This window comes from Maniola hyperantus, chromosome 6, assembly GCF_902806685.2.
Source record: "Maniola hyperantus chromosome 6, iAphHyp1.2, whole genome shotgun sequence".
Classification (NCBI taxonomy): domain Eukaryota; kingdom Metazoa; phylum Arthropoda; class Insecta; order Lepidoptera; family Nymphalidae; genus Maniola; species Maniola hyperantus.
Window position 1 is genome coordinate 6350479 of NC_048541.1, and position 14217 is coordinate 6364695.

Genomic DNA, 14217 nt, shown 5'->3' on the forward strand with positions numbered 1-14217 from the left:
CTCATACACAAATTCAATTTTTTATGGATACTATAGACCTTATAATGCGTACAAAATGACTTCTCACGCGCCAGTTTAACTTTATTTGTCAACTGTCAGGTCAAAAGTACGATTTTAGTCCTTATGTTAAAGGTGAACCGTACTTTTGAGATGACAGTTGACCTATAGAGTTAAAATGGCGTGTGAGAACTCATTTTGTACGGACGATACAAAATAACTCGTTTTGACACTAATGCCATTTTCAAAAACGCAATGCTTACTTTTTTTAGTTGCGGAAGTATATGATCTACTTTGAAATTTTATCACATCAGATTTAGTTAATATTATTACAAAATATATTAAATTACGTCTTTGGTTCAATGTCGGTCTGTGTTAACACAATTATTGTCCTAATTGTTAAAGAAAGTTTATTTTGTGCCCGGAAACTCAAATAAGTGTAAAGGTATTCACAAAGGAAGAGTTTGGTATTCAGATGGGTGTACGTGTCGACGGCCTACCTGTGATTAGTAGCTGCGCTCTAAAGCGAAATGCCCCGCCTCTAAATTTAATTAAATACTTCCTTAGAACCTAATATATTATTTTCATTTTATCGCTTCGCAACAACTGTGATAACCTACTGTAACTATATTATAGAGAGACTGTGATAACCTACTGTAACTATATTATAGAGAGAGAGCCAGCGCGTGCCAGACCTTCTTTATTTTATAAAAGCTGATACTCTGCGTATTGTCCCCAACGCGGCGAGGAACGTTTGTTTGGATCACGGTGTAAAAAACATTATGTCAAAATATAAAGTCTTTGTACTTTGACGTAAGATTTTTTACACCTTTATTACCTGTTATCTCCCAAAGCCACCGTGATCCAAACAAACGTTCTTCCCAGTGTTGGGGACAATACGCAGAGAAACTTTCAGCGTTTATAAAATAACGAAGTTCTGGGACGCGCTGGCTCTTAGTCCATCACGTTATAAATTACAATATTACTATCACGAGTGAAAAAATCACATACCTACTAGCATCCTATGTGATTTGTGTCTTATAGTACTATAGAAAAACACTTGATTTCTTGTTGTTACGGACTGGTCCGAACACGGTTATGCAATAATAAATTACGGACATATCTCGACTCCATTCTCATTACGGATGCGGCAATGTCCGTTGGAGTTTTGTCATAACTCAGTCTCGGTTAAAATTATTTCCGTTGGCTCTGATGAGAAAACTAGAGGTGGAGAACTGGAAATGTAAGCATTCGCGCAACAAGCCGTAGAATAACGACGGGACATATTTCATTCTTAACGAAGTTAAATTTCCGGACGAGTCCTGTAAGAGCGTGCGTAACAGAGATAAAAAATATCTACTGTGTGTTTGAAGTCAAATTATTCAAATCCATAAGTGATTAATAAAACAATTTAATAAAAAAGTATGTTTCTATTTTTTCCTCAAAATGATCTTTCAATCCATATTTCCATACTAATATTATGTTCATTATAAATGCAAAAATGTGTCTGTCTGTCCGCTAGCGTTTTACGGCACATGGTTTTAACCGGTACAAAGATAGCTTGTATTCCGGAGATTGACATAAGCTACTTTTTATTCCGGAAAATCAAAGAGTTCCCATGGGATATTCAAAAAAACTTAATCCAGGTGGACGAGGTCGCGGGCAACATCTATTTGGCACAGAGATAGCTTACATACCGTAAACGGATATAGGTATCTTTTTAGCCCAAAAAAAATTGGAGTTTTCTTAGGATTTTTAAACCCTATAGGTAAGTCCACGCAGATGAAGTTGCGGACACTATCAACTAAACTATAGAAATAGTATGCGACGATGATAGGGAGAGCGCGAGTGACGTGCGGGTATGTGGGGCATCTCCCGGCCTCATACCTCCATTGCCATCTTGGCCTGTAACGGACTATACATAGAAAGGCCTCAATTAATCACTTCAGTAATTATCTAAACAATAAGAATAAATCAACGAATGCATATTAATTTTGGCGAAATTACTAGCTGATATATACGATTCGATAAAGGAACAGCCATATTTCAGAAACTATGAATAACTTTGATTGTTTTGTACACATGATGTCGGAAAATATGTAATATAGCCGCTTATCTGAAGGCAAAATTAATTCTTATGCATAATCCATCGCGTTGATATAGGATGAAAAGGAAAAGTTTCGCCCTTCCTCGGTTAATCTCAGGGACTGCTAGAAATCTCTAATTTGGCATGGGTATAATTAATATTAATCACGCCGACAAAGTGGTGAAATAAAATTGTAATAAATATTTTTTTAGGGTAGCCCCTAGTTTTTCTCGTCTACCCTATAGTGTGGGGTATCGTTGAATAGGTGACATCATTTTTAGATTTCTAGATCCGTTTGTAAAATATGATGTTTTAAAGGGCAAATTTTTATTAGGGCCAAGCCCCCCCCCCCCCCCCCTTTTATCAGCCAAATGGTAGTAAAATTTTAAAGGAAAACTATCATGGCTAAGTTGTGACTACGGAACCCTACAATGCGATACATTTGGCGCGTTTTTTTGTTATATGAAGCTTTCGATATTGTTAAATTGCGTGTTGTCTCACCCCCGCCCCGCTCCCGCTGCTGCTTCCGCCCCGCCTCCCGCTCATCAATCGACGCTGCTGAAAGATTGACGCCGCGCCGCCGCCGTGCAAATCCATTTGCTGTAGCAGGTGCCCCACCAGTATATCGCGCCGTGCCGTGCTATTGTCATTTAACACGCCGCCGGAAAACTGGTGCACTTTTTTATGTTTTATTTTATTTGTAGTCTGGATTTTATAAAACAAAAGTTGCAGAAATCCCATTTCTGACAGTTTTTATCTTTGCGGTTAACTTACTGAGCTGATTTTGGTGAACAAAACGTATTATGATCGGTAATAACGATTGAATTACATATGTCTCCTATGTTTAATCATCACTAATTGAGATCTTTGATCAAAAGATTTTTGTAATTACTGAAAATAATACAGTAGGTACCTACCTAAGTAGGTTGTAGGTAGGTAATCTACTTATTCATAATCAATATTACGTACCTAATATGAACCGAGTTAATAATTATGTTTTACTAAATATACCTACCTACCTAAGTGATAAAGAAGTATACAGTGAAAACTCCGACACTTGGATCACATTTTGTAGAGCGTTCTTTTCTAGAGCGTTTTGTAGAGCACGAATTTTATATACATACCACGTAATATGAACGTAACAACATGCCTATGGTATAATATCATTGGTTTTACTTTAGAATTTGGTTATAAGTGATACGAGTAGTCTAAATATATAAAAGGAAAAGGTGACTGACTGACTGACTGACTGACTGACTGACTGACTGATCTATCAACGCACAGCTCAAACTACTGGACCGATCGGGCTGAAATTTGACATGCAGATAGCTATTGTGACGTAGGCATCTGCTAACAAAGGATTTTCGAAAATTCAACTCCTAAGGGGGTGAAGTAGGGGTTTGAAATTTGTGTAGTCCACGCGGACGAAGTCGCGAAGCTAGTTTTCGAATAAAGAGAAAAATCCTTCAATTCATAAATTCATAAAAAATCTAGAAACAAAATTTTAAACTTTAAAGTCTTTTGTAAGAAATCGGAATAGCTAATTAAATCAGATTTGGGTTTGATTCATGTTTATGTTTTGGTTGTTAGTTCACTGTATGTGGCGTGCTGTCCCGTACTGCAATTTATTTCTTTAGCTAGTTTATTTCCGTTGTTTTCCATTTTAATGCAATAAATTAATCAAATGAAAATAAATAACTTGTGAAAAATACAACTGTTAATATAGAACTATACATATAAATACTATTTTATAATTAGAATAAGCTGAGCATGTTTTAAGCAAAATAAAAATCAGATTGAGAATATACAATCTCAGACTAACAATGATAATTAATAGAAAATATAAGAAATTATGTTTATCTTTCTGTTAATTCATTCCCTTTGCGCTAGCTAGTGCATCGTTTATCCGATCGAGTTGAAACTTTATACAGTTTCCTTAGTAGGACCATACAAGGGAAGCACAAGCCACAACGTACCTACCTATATAACAATTTTCCTCTTTAGCAATGAATTTGTGGTCAGTGTCCTCTTTGGCGCCATCTCCACTAGCGAGGGAATCGCGGCGATAGTCTCGCTGTATGACAAAATTCGGTACAAACTATCGCCGCGATAGTATCGCCCTGTGGAGATTGGACCATAGAGTTTGTATCGAATTTTGTCACACGGCGAGACTATCGCCGCAGTTCTCTCATCATGGAGATGGCACCTTTACTGTAGGTACATTCTAGAACTCAAAAGATTGGGCTATAACTACCTAATTGAATGTGAATAATAAAACCCTGATATTCAGAGTTCTCAAGATGAACCTATATCAAAAGATAGAAGCACAGCCGTCTCGTATAATATTTCATACTTACAGAAAACAAGTTGGTAGAGATTCGCCTCGGCAAGGACAGAGCGTGCTTCGCGCAGATAAAGAACCTCTTACATCATTGCCTTTGCGGATTCATATGCGATTGTTAGTGTTAGTCTAAATATATAAAAGGAACAGGTGACTGACTGACTGACTGATCGACTGACTGACTCATCTATCAACACACATCTCAAACTACTGGACGGATCGGGCTGAAAGTTGGCATGCAGATAGTTTGACGTGGACATCCGCTAAGAAAGGATATTTAAGGAGGGGTTAAAATAGTGGTTTGAGATTTGTGTAGTCCACGCAGACGAAGTCGCGGGCATAAGCTAGTTAATAATATGCATCTATAATTCCTACGAAACGTTAATAAAGATGGCTTATGTAACAAAATTTTACAAATTGAATTTAATCCATAAGTAATTATTCACACTAATATTATAAATGCGAAAGTGTGTCTGTCTGTCTGTCTGTATGTCTGCTAGCCTTTCACGGCCCAACAGTTTGACCGATTTTAATGAAATGTGATACAGTGGAAATAGCGTACATCCCGGAGAAGAACATAAGCTACCTACTTTTTATTCCGGAAAATCCAAGAAATCCCACGGGATTAAAAAAACCTAAATTCACGTGGACTTAATCGCGGTCATCGGCATCGTCTAGTTGAATATAATAATATGGATCAAGAGCTACACGTATTCATATTCTGCTGACTTCTCCATATTATTATTACAGATGACGTCATATCCGGTTGCAGTTTGTCATAATCCTGTCTTGGCAAAATTATTTCCCTTGGACCTGATAATGAAACTACAGATGTAGAGCGGGTAGTGTGAGCATTCGCACAACAAGCCATGATATAACGATGGTACATATTTCATTCTTAATGGAGTTAAATTTCCGGAGGAGGCCTGCGAGAGCCCGTATACTCTGATACATTTTTTATTTAATTCCAATATCACTGTTGTTTCTAGTTATATGAGAGAGCGCGCGCACTGCGGTACGGCGAGTTGCGGTGCGTTTTAAAATCCGTATATTTGAATTTAAATCTATTGAAATCCATTGCGGAATTAATTCAAGCGCTTCTAAGTAGTTCTATAGTTCACAGATTTTGCGGAAAAAAACGTACCTACGAAAATGTTCCCGTGGTGTGCGCCAGCTCTTAATCATGAATATAAGGATTCCTAGATTAAACAATTTATAGTAGGTACGCGACGGGTCGAGATGTTAATCGAGGAAGGAACGCCCCGCACACCCGCACAGTCCCCGCGGTAACCCGGTACAGGCGAGCGCGGGTGTCGTGCTGGTGTGCGTGGTGTCCCCCCGCCTCATACCCCTTGCCATCTCGACCTTTCGCGGACTATACCTGCCTAGTTTAAAAAGATCTTAGTGAGATAAATATAACTTTCTGAGCATATCATCCACATAAAGAACGGTTAGTAATAAAATGTCAAAACATTGATCGGAGCTTTAACTTTGCCTATGTTTAACAGTTTTACGATGAAACAACAGCAATATTTCAGAAACTGCAAACAACTTGGATTGGCTTTTTTACATCATATGGGCAAATAAATCTTTTAGCGGCTTATCGGGCATCAAACTTAATTCCCATGCATAATTCATTGCGTTGATTCCCGGTGAAGAGGAAAACTTCCTAACTCCAAACAGCGAGCGTTTACGACTGACACCCGTCGATTAGTTTCAGGAAACTTGCCGATACAATATAGTAAATAAATTTTAGGTCGCCTCTATACTACTACTAAAATATAAACAATTTTGTTAATATTTTTCCTATTTATAACAAGATAAAACTAAAACAAGACTACTCCTCTTAATTAACGCTGAAATAATATAGTAAAATTGTTTTTCTGTTGCTTGGTATTTCTGAATATTACTACATTTACCTATATTTATGAACTTGGAACTTTCTTCTCTTTCATTTGACATCGCATTTGATAAGATAGCAAAAAATCGAACCATTATAAAGAGTTATTATTGGTCTTCCAATCCGCACACGGCCAGCGTGGTAGACTGTGGCCAAAACCCTTCTCAGTCTGAGAGGAGACCCGTGCTCTGTAGTGAGCCGGCGATGGGTTGATCATGATGATGATGATGATTATTGATGCACCTGAGGTCACCTACTTGAAGTACTTGAACGCTTCAAGTTCGTTGTGTCTCGTGACTGTAGCCGCTTACACAAACGCAAGACTTTTTGTTTGCCTCAAGTCAAGATTTAGGTTTTTTTAAAATCCCGTCGGAACTCCTTGATTTCCGGGACAAAAAGTAGCCTATGTCTGTCTCCAAAATGCGAGCTATTTTTTTTTATCAAACATATCGGTTAAACGGATGGACCGATGAGACAGACAAACACACTTGTAAATTTATAATATTACTAGATGATACCCGCCCCTCGACTTCATCCGCGTGCATTTAGGTTTTTAAAAATCCCGTGGAATTAAAAGTAGTCTATCTCCTTCCCCGGGATGTAAGCTATCTCTGTACCAAATTTCGTTAAAATCGGTTGAACGGATAGGCCGTGAAATGTTAGCAGGCAGGCAGATAGACAGACACACTTTCGCATATATAATATTAGTATGGAACATAGATATTGATTTTTAACCCGAGCTCGCGCTCGATTCCGTGCATTGTGACCATGATAGTTTAGGTTTCCTATTAAAAATTGTTTTGTGTGAAGCGGCGCAGCCCAAACTGGACAATAAACAAAGTCTGGCAAATAGTTTGTCACAGCTGCACGATACATGCATATTGTGTCGTGCTTGTTTGCTTACAGCATTTAAATTCAGCAGAGCAAGTTACGGGAAAGAGTTTCAGAATTTGTCCGGTGCAGGTGAACTCACATACAGAATTGTAAATTTATTCGTCGGTTTTTATTGCTGAGGTCGCCGCTACGCTCGTTGTGGTTCTTTAGTCACATCACAAGTTGGACGAACACATTATAATGTGTGATTTCAACAAATATATTTCCTATATTTTTCGGTACAACTATATAATATCATACCAAGTGAGAAGCTGGTCGACCGCAGAGCGATCGGAGTGTTTCTGTTTACATCCGTAGTAAAAACAGTCTAAATTATATATATAAAGTGTTGTTTACTGTGAAATGAGTGCAATTGAGTGTATAAGTGCATATGTAATCATATAATAACAAATAACATCGAAGTTATTAAGCCTATTAGTTGATTTATCACGAACTCAAAATAAATTCTTAAGAAACGAACTAAGTAATCACCTGCAAACGCCACAAAATAGTCGCAGTGACAAAACTTCCAAATTTAAGCTTTACGTACTAGAGAATAAGATTCATCTTTTTCTCAACAACATAAAACTGATAAATCATGTTAATATTTTATCGGAGGGTACTTAATTAATAAATAATAATAAAAAATCCTTAGAAAAGGCAAATTAATGAAGACAGCAAACCCAAAGGCAAAACACCATAAACATTAAGTGATTTAGACTTTTGAGTTATTAGACAATAGCAAAATGGAACTTATCTCTTAAACACTTAAGGGCCAGCGCACACTCAACACTTATTTAATTATTGTTAGCAGCAGTAAAACATTATATTATCACTGTAAATAAATTTAAGCCTTTATAATAGCGTTGGATAAAAGAAAGAAAATTGTTATACCTCAGTTTTTGCCATAAAAAAGAAGGAAAAAAAAAAACTTTTTTCTTCTTTTTTTTTTCCTTTTTCGATCATTGCATTGTATTATATAAACGAGCCTTTATATATAAGAAGTATTAGGTATTAGGTAGGTAATTATATATATGCATAATTGGACTCTTCTGCTTTCTTGCTGGATATAAGTGACGCGGGTAACCCTATACATTGCCCCTGTAAATTGGTAACCCTATACAGTACCAGTTCTTAAACATGCCAAAAGATACATCTACATCTACGAAATCTACGAAACCAGCAGGCACTACTGGTGTAGTGAACACTGGTAAGACGACAGCAACACGAGAGTCTGATGTTCAGAAACGAACCCAACAGGGGATAAAAATGGCGACAAAAGATATATTATGCATTAAAACACAACCAATAGAATTACTACAAACGATCGCAGACAAAATGTACCAGGATGCCAAATTACAACTGGAGCAATCAGGTTACATTAAATCGTCAGGAAAAGAAACGGTCATAGAAAACCTCAATGGTATGTACGAAATAATCTTAAGGCTTAACGAATGTAGACAGACACTTCATAACGAAGTCGAAAACCACAAAAAACAGCCAGAGGGCGCATGGTCGGGTGTTCTTGAGTTAGTAAGAACTGACACAAAAGCAATTTTGGAAGAAATTAAGTCGCAAAAAGTTACCACTATACAGACTCACGAAGATTTGTCGAATGTCAAAGAACAAATAGGTAAGATTCACAATGTCATGAATAAATATAAAGTAACTGACGATATCTCCTATGCACAAAAAGCGGCTCAACCAAAACCAGACCGCACACTTCAACCGCAGTCTGTGCACTCAATAGTAGTCTCGTCGACCGAGCTGAAAGACACGAGCGAAGCAGTAATCAATAAAATTAGAACTGCGGTTGACGCTAAGACTACAGGAATTCGTGTGGATAGGATGAGGAAGGCGCGTGATCAAAAGGTAGTACTTGGATGCGAAACTAAGGAAGAATTAAGTAAGATAACGGAAATCTTAAAAGCTAACCAGCCTAACCTAAAAGTTGAGGAGCGAATAAATAAGGATCCTTTAATTATTATGAAAGATGTTTTGACTATAAACAATGACGAAGACATACTAAGTGCGTTAAAAATCCAAAATAGTCATTTATTAGGAGACATACATCAAGAGGACTATAGAGCTATTGTAAAATACAGAAGAAGAGCGCGGAACCCACATGAAAACCACGTGGTGCTACAGGTTTCACCCAAAGTGTGGCAAAAACTCACAGCCGCTGGAAAAATACACGTTGATTTACAACGGATACAAGTTAAAGATCAGACTCCATTAATTCAATGCTCTAGATGTCTTAGTTTCGGTCATGGAAGAAAATTATGTAGAGAGACAACCGACCTGTGTAGTCATTGCGCCGACCCCCATCTACGTAAAGACTGCCCGATATGGCTTGCTGGAGGACTAGCTACTTGCCGAAACTGTCAGCTAGCAAAATTGGATAAAGTTGACCATAACTGCTTTGACAACGGCTGCCCCATAAGAAAGAAATGGGACACGTTAGCCAGATCGAGTGTAGCTTATTGTTAAGAATGTATCAGGCTCTCCAAGTAATGTCAGTCGTAGCGAACGCATAGCAACAAATAGAGACCGACACATATATACAATAATTCAGGCAAACCTACAAAAGAAAAAGTTAGCTCTACAAGAACTAATTCAAGAAGGCATTAACAGGAAGACAAGTTTTGCTCTTATACAAGAGCCATACGTTGGCTCAATTGGGGAGATAGCACCATCTAACGGATGCAGATTCATTCAACGTACCCAGAACAGAGCAAAACCTGTAAAAGCAGCAATAGCAGTTTTTGATAAGCAGCTAGAAATTTTAGAATGCCCAGAATTTACCACTGAAAATGTTGCCGTAGTGATCCTAAAATCGGACACATGGAAGATCGGAGTCATATCTATTTATTTTGAAGACAGCTTACCAATCGACCCTTACTTGAGACACGTAAAAGCAATTAGAGATAAATTATCAGACTGTAAGTTAATATTAGGAGGCGACGTTAATGCTTGGAGCCCTTGGTGGGGCAGTAAAACCGAAAACCATCGAGGGAAAGCAATGATGGGCATAATTGATGAAATGAATATGCATATACTAAACGAAGGGACGACTCCGACCTTCTACACTATAAGAAACAACATTGAATACAAAAGTAACGTTGATATCACAGCTTGCAGTCAGGATATTATTACTAAAATAGAAGATTGGAAAGTAGATGTCGAATTAACTAGCGCAGATCACAACGCAATCACGTTTTCATTAAATCTCAATAAACCAATAGTGAAAAGACCTAATAAAACTACACGTAAGTATAATACGAAAAAAGCTAATTGGAAATCTTTTAGACTAAAATTTAAACAGAAATTGATTAGTAGTAATGTTACAATAGAAGAAATAATAAAAATAGAAACAAAAGAAGAACTAGAAAAGGTTGTTGAGAATTACACGGTTTGTATTACAGAAACGTGTCAAGAAACTATACCAAAGAAAGGAAATGAATCGAAATATAAGTTGCCTTGGTGGACGGACGAACTCCAAAATCTGAAAAAAGAGATGACGACAAAAAAAAGAAGGATCTCTTGCGCAGCACCACGACGTAAACAGTGCGTTGTTGATGAATACCTGCAAGCTAAGGAAAACTACGAGCTTAGAGCATCCGAAGCACAAACTGCTAGTTGGAGACAGTTTTGTGGAGCACAGGATCGAGAAAGTCTATGGGACGGAATATATAGAGTGATACGGAAGACAACAAGGAAACATGAAGATCAACCACTAGTGAAAGGAGGAAATACACTAACCCCAGAAGAGTCAGTTGAATTACTTGCGAATACATTCTTTCCAAAAGATACAGTTACAAATGACGATCCAGAACACGCAGAAATAAGGAGAAAAGCTGAAAAAATCGAAGAGTATATACAAAGTGATAAACAGGATCCTCCTTTCACCAGTGATGAACTGAGATACGTCATCAGTAGTTTTAATATAAAAAAAAGCCCCAGGTGCTGACGGACTAACCGCAGATATTTGCGCAGAAGCAATCAGAGCCGAGGAAGAAATCTTCCTAAGACTCATAAACAAGTGCCTCGAACTATCATACTTCCCAATATTATGGAAAGAAGCGACGGTGATAGTCCTCAGGAAACCTGGAAAGACAGATTATAACCAGGTCAAGTCCTATAGGCCTATTGGACTACTACCAATCCTCGGTAAAATATTGGAGAAGATGATAATAAGACGACTTCGTTGGCACTTGTTACCGAACTCTAATCCCAGACAATACGGCTTTGTTCCACAACGCAGCACAGAGGACTCCCTCTATGATCTGATGCAATACATACGCAATAATTTGAATAATAAATTAATTAGCGTAGTAATAGCGTTGGATATAGAGGGAGCCTTTGATAGCGCATGGTGGCCCGCAATAAAGAATAGGCTAGTTGAAAAAAAGTGCCCACAAAACCTTCGGAAAATATCTAATAGTTACTTTCAGAATCGGAAAGTATGTGTTCGCTATGCTGACAGAGAATACAGGACGGAAACATCAAAAGGATGTGTACAAGGGTCTGTCGGAGGGCCAACTTTTTGGAACCTATTACTTGATCCCCTGTTGGACGAGATAGAAAAAAGTGGTGTGCATTGCCAGGCCTTTGCTGATGATGTCGTCCTGGTCTTCTCCGGCAATTCAGTTCCCAATATTGAACAACAGGCAGAATGGGTACTCACCCGAGTGTATGAGTGGGGTAAATCAAATAAGTTAAAATTTGCACCTAACAAGACCAGTGGTATGGTTATAACAAGAAAATTAAAATATGATACCCCACGCATACGCATGGGTGATGCCACTATAGAAATGGCAGATGAAATAAAAATTCTGGGATTAATCATTGATAAAAAACTAACTTTTAAAAATCACATAAAATATATATGTACTAAAGCATTAAATATCTATAAACCATTAGCTCGATCAGCGAAAATAAGTTGGGGACTGGGTCCGGAGATAATCAGGACGATATACGTTGCGGTGATAGAACCAATAATTCTTTACGCGGCCAGTGTGTGGGCACCAGCAGTAAAGAAATTATATGTAAAGAACCAGCTGAATTCAGTTCATAGAAGCTTTGCATTAAAAATATGCAAGGCTTATAGGACCGTTTCGTTAACCGCGGCGTTGTTACTGGCAAAGCTTATACCCCTTGACTTGCGCGTACAAGAAATCGCAACCTTATATGAAGCTAAGAGAGGAAAGCCTCAAACGGTAGTAAATGATAGGACTGTAGAAAAACGAATCTGCTACCTTAAAGCACCACATCCAGCAACCGAAATAATACAGGACTTTAGAAAATTGGAAGATATGAGCGCTGAAACCATCGAGAAAAATGATTTGACAGGCCTAAGGATATTCACCGATGGTAGTAAGATTGATGGCAAAGTAGGAGCAGCCCTGTCTTGCTGGAAAGACGGGGATGAAATAATGATTAAAAAATTTCACCTCGAGTTTTATTGCACCGTTTTTCAGGCCGAATTATATGCCCTTTACCACGCCACAGACGTAGCATTAGAGTCTACAGAACATACGGTGAATATCCTTAGTGACTCAAGATCCGCCTTAGAATCGATCCGAAGCCCCAACACATATCATCCCCTTGCCTTTATGGTAAGGGAGAAACTCCGAGAGGCCAAAGACCAACGCAAAGATGTGAGATTGTTCTGGGTAAGGTCGCATATTGGTGTAATAGGTAACGAAAGAGCCGACCATCTGGCTAAAGAAGCAGCACAGAAAAACACAACTGTGGACTACGATGCCTGCCCAACTTCTCACGTAAAACGGATGGTCAGAAAGAGGTCGGTACAACTGTGGGACCAAAGATACGCAGAAAGTAAAAACGCGACTCTGACAAAAATATTCTTTCCGGATGTAATTGGAGCATACAAGGTCTTAAATAAAATCAAGCTTACACCAATCCTCGTGCAGACATTAACAGGTCACGGTGGATTCGGGCAATATTTATACCGTTTTAAATGTAAAGACAACCCCACCTGTGACTGTGATGATGAAACCGAGGAATCAGTCTTACACATCTTAACAGAATGTCCTAAATTTGCCAAAAAGCGGTTGGAACTGGAATATACCATAGATAGCAAGATAAATAAAGAAACTATACCTGTCATTATATCTAACAAGAAAGTAAGCAAAAAATTCCTAGAATTTTGTGAACAAATAACAGGAAAGGTGAAACTGAAAAATAACACTAGAATAAGTTAATACTAAATTAGATTATAAATATCTAAAAGAGTATTAAAAGAAGAATATAAAATGTAATTAGCAAAAAAGAAACTGTACATGTAAATAGGTAGTATAAGAATTAATAAAGTAAGAAAATATGTATATTTATATTATATATGATAATGTAATATTATACATAAGAAAAAAAAAATAGCATGTAACATATTATTATAATAATGAATGACAAGCTGAAAAAAAAAAAAACGTAGCTGTTCATTCTCGTCCAACAGAGCAAGGCAAAAAAAAAAAAAAAGCAAGCCATGTCAGCTATAAAAGGTCTCCGATCATCATGTCGGAGGACAAAAAAGCGGACACACATAAAAAAAAAAAAAAAAAAAAAATATCATACCAAGTAAGAACAGGTTCAACATTACTCTACGACTAGCTAATGCCCTTGACTTCGTCCGCGTGGATTTAGGTTTTTAGGGGAATGAAATCCCGGGGGAACTCCTTAATTTTCCGGGATAAAAAGTAGGTTGTGACACTATCCAGCTCTTTAACGATGTATACTCATGCGAAAAATCACGTCGATACGTTGCTCAGTTGCGACGTGATTGAAGGACAAACCAACAAACAAACACACTTTCGCATTTATAGTATTGGTAATTGATTAATTGAGCGGGTGGTTAAAACAAAAAAAATTATGGTTTTTAAAATATCTTATGTTGAAGAATATCTGAAGTTTTTGTTTTTTCAATCACCCATCTATTATTTATAAATGCGAAAGTGTAGTTTGTGTTTGTCTGTTTGTTGGTTTATTGGTTTGTTAGTT

At 37.5% G+C, this 14217-nt stretch overlaps 1 protein-coding gene across 1 annotated transcript in view; it reads right to left on the reverse strand.

Moving 5' to 3' along the window:
* LOC117983190 (organic cation transporter protein-like) overlaps positions 1 to 14217 on the reverse strand; it is a 156593-nt gene that overhangs the window by 15531 nt on the left and 126845 nt on the right. The gene's annotated exons all lie outside the window — the stretch shown is intronic.